Source organism: Vigna radiata, chromosome 8, assembly GCF_000741045.1.
Source record: "Vigna radiata var. radiata cultivar VC1973A chromosome 8, Vradiata_ver6, whole genome shotgun sequence".
NCBI classification, from domain to species: Eukaryota; Viridiplantae; Streptophyta; class Magnoliopsida; order Fabales; family Fabaceae; genus Vigna; species Vigna radiata.
The window spans coordinates 4053415-4056384 of NC_028358.1; positions in this window are offsets into that span (position 1 = coordinate 4053415).

Genomic DNA, 2970 nt, shown 5'->3' on the forward strand with positions numbered 1-2970 from the left:
GCCTTTATTTATAGGCTTTGGGTTGATATAAGATAAACAAAATATAAACAGAATAACAATAAATATAAACGGTCTTACTTGACATATCTTTGTTTCTGTTAGGATATATCTAGTAAATATATCTGGATTTGTGGACACCATTTACGCCGGCATTGGGCCTTTAGCCCAGTAAGAATGTGGCGTTGTGATGGGCTGCTGGCCCACTAGGGCCGTTCGGTTCTACCGGCCGTTTGAAAGCATACTACCGTACATCATCCCCCCCAAGTCCGAGGCAAAGGAAGGAGTTTGTCTTTGTTTGACCGAAGGGCTTAGTTGTGCCTGTCGTTCGGTATACTTTTGTTTTACTGCGTGTAGGCTGAGTAATCGTATAGTTGTGTGAGTGGCTTGAAAACGACGCGATGAGCTCGTCGTTTAAGCTTAGAAAATGCAGATATTTCTCGCGCTAGGGGTAGCGTTAGAGTCGCGAAAAGGGAGCCGTTGGATCAAACACATCTAACGGTGTAGAAGACGCAGGCAGTTTCATAACCTCCACGCTTTTAATTATGTGAGGAAGTGAACCGTTTTACATTTTCATTTCTGTCTCTTGGTGATTACCTCCCCAGGCTTTCTTCTTTCTCCTGTGTCGCGCACCCATTTCCAGGTAACAATGGCTTCCTCCCCTGTCATTTACGATTTTTCTGATAATGTCGAGAGGGATCACAGTGACCCACAGGTTGCCCAACCGGTGGTTACTGGTTGTATCACTTCTTTACTTAGCGGGGATAGGGTGTTTGTTCACGGGGGAGTTGTTGTTGATGGCCCTGAAGAGGGTTGTTCCCCCTCTCCGAGGGAATACGCGTGGGCCTCCCCTGAGGTTGGGGAACAAGGAAGTTCATTTTCTTCCCGAGAAATTCTGGCACGCTGGGTAGAGGACAACTGCGTTCTAAGGGACATGGGATACCAACGTGCCCTTAGATTAATAGCCTGTAGGAATGATGAAAGGGTTTTTCACAGAGAAGATGTGGTTGGGAAAGATTGTTTCTTTATATATATGCCTTTTCTGTATGTTAGACTCCCTCTGACTAGGTTTCAAATGGATGTCTTGCAATGCTTGAACGTAGCCCCTTCTCAATTACACCCGAACGGCTGGGGCTACATTCAAGCGTTCGGCGTTTTATGTCAAGCCTTGGGTGTAGAACCAACCGCCAAAATATTCCTGTTTTTCTTTAAGACTCGCCCTAATGCCAAGAGGGGTTGGGTATCTCTGACGTCTATGGCCAAAAATGCCATCTTTAGTTTGTTTGTCGAGTCATACAAAGACTTTAAAAACCACTTTTTTAAAGTGTCTGTTACCGAAATGGGTCGGCCATTCTTTTATAATGATGATGGGAACTCTAGATTTCCCCTATATTGGACTAAGAAGCCTCGTACCTTAATCTCTTGGCCAATAGAGGATATGTCTGATGTTGAACAGAGGGATCTGGATAGGTTGGTCAAGTTACCTCGTCCGTTCTCTTCGAGGAAGCTGGTTAATTGCCTGAAATACAACGATCTGAAATCAAGAGTGTCTGGTAGGTTTCTTTGTCAACTGTTCTTCATTTGCGTTCTGTGAATTGTAATTTTGTGCGTGTGCTACTATTTTGCAGAAGTTATGGCTAAAAAGAGTGGTCGGGATTGGTTCAGGGAGTCGCAAGTGGTGGAACAGGGGGTCGGTTTACAAACCGCACACTCGAGTGGGGCATCATCCATGCCGGCCACTATAGTGCATATAGAAGACACTCCTCCTTCTCCGGTTCAAGCTTTGACCCGCAAGAGGAAAGCAACTGCAGGTAGTGGAGCCTCCAAAGGTAAAAAGACAACGACAGTTCTTGAAGAGTCAGTTCCCGAACGATGTTGGGTATGGATGATCCAGGCTTCGATCTAAGACACAAGATCGAATTTAACTTCGATGCTGCCGAAGAAAAAGCGATGGCGGCGATGTCTGAGCAACAAATGTCCGAATACTTGCTTCATCATATTTTGAGGTGTGGTGCTGTGGCGTACAAGATGGCCTATGCCTCTAGCCGTGGGGATGTCCAGAGTGAAGTATGCCGGTTAAAGAAGGAGTTAGAGGAGGTGCGCGCTGCTCATGCCAATTGTACGAAAAATGCTGAAGAAGCTGCCAAGGTGATAGCCGAAAGTCGTACCCTCAATGAACAGTTGAGGAATATGAGTACCCAGATGCAAACCGAGCGAGATAATTTGCTAAAAGAGATGGAGTCGGCTCGGAAGACCATTTCTCAACTAGACATTATTCAGAAAGAGAGGGACGATCTTAGGGCGGCCTCGGCAGAATGGAAGAATACCGAGGCCGAGATGTATGCGGCCATTCGCCAAGAGCATACTAAAGGTTTTAAGAAGGCGCTAAGGCAAATGGCGTGCTTAGCCAATGTTTCATCTGAAGCCTTTGAATTTGATGTGTACAAAGATGTCTATCTCGGGCAAATGACACCGATTGGAGATATACCGGACGGTACCTTCACCGAGAATGGGGACATAGCCGAGGTAGTGGGAGAGGTCGCCATTGAAGAGCCGGCGAAAGAGGCTGCTGCAGAGGAAGGAGAAGAAGAGGCCAATGTAGAAACTTAGGACTTTGTAACATATTTTATGTTTTTGTGTCCCAAGGTTGCAACAACTCGTACTTTTGCCTTTATGACTTTATTTGCTTGTTGCTGGTATTTTGAATGGAATGCTTTTGTTGCTTTAAAAACTGGGTCGGATCTTTGCTTGTGTGCCGCAATATCTCGTAACGCTTTCTGGATTGATGATTCTGGAGGACATGGCGTCCTATATTATTTCTAGATTGAAAAATCTAGGGGACATGGCGTCCCGTAGTGTTTCTAGATTGAAAAATCTAGAGGACATGGCGTCCGGTATTATTTCTAGATTGAAAAATCTAGAGGACATGGCGTCCGGTATTATTTCTAGATTGAAAAATCTAGAGGACATGGC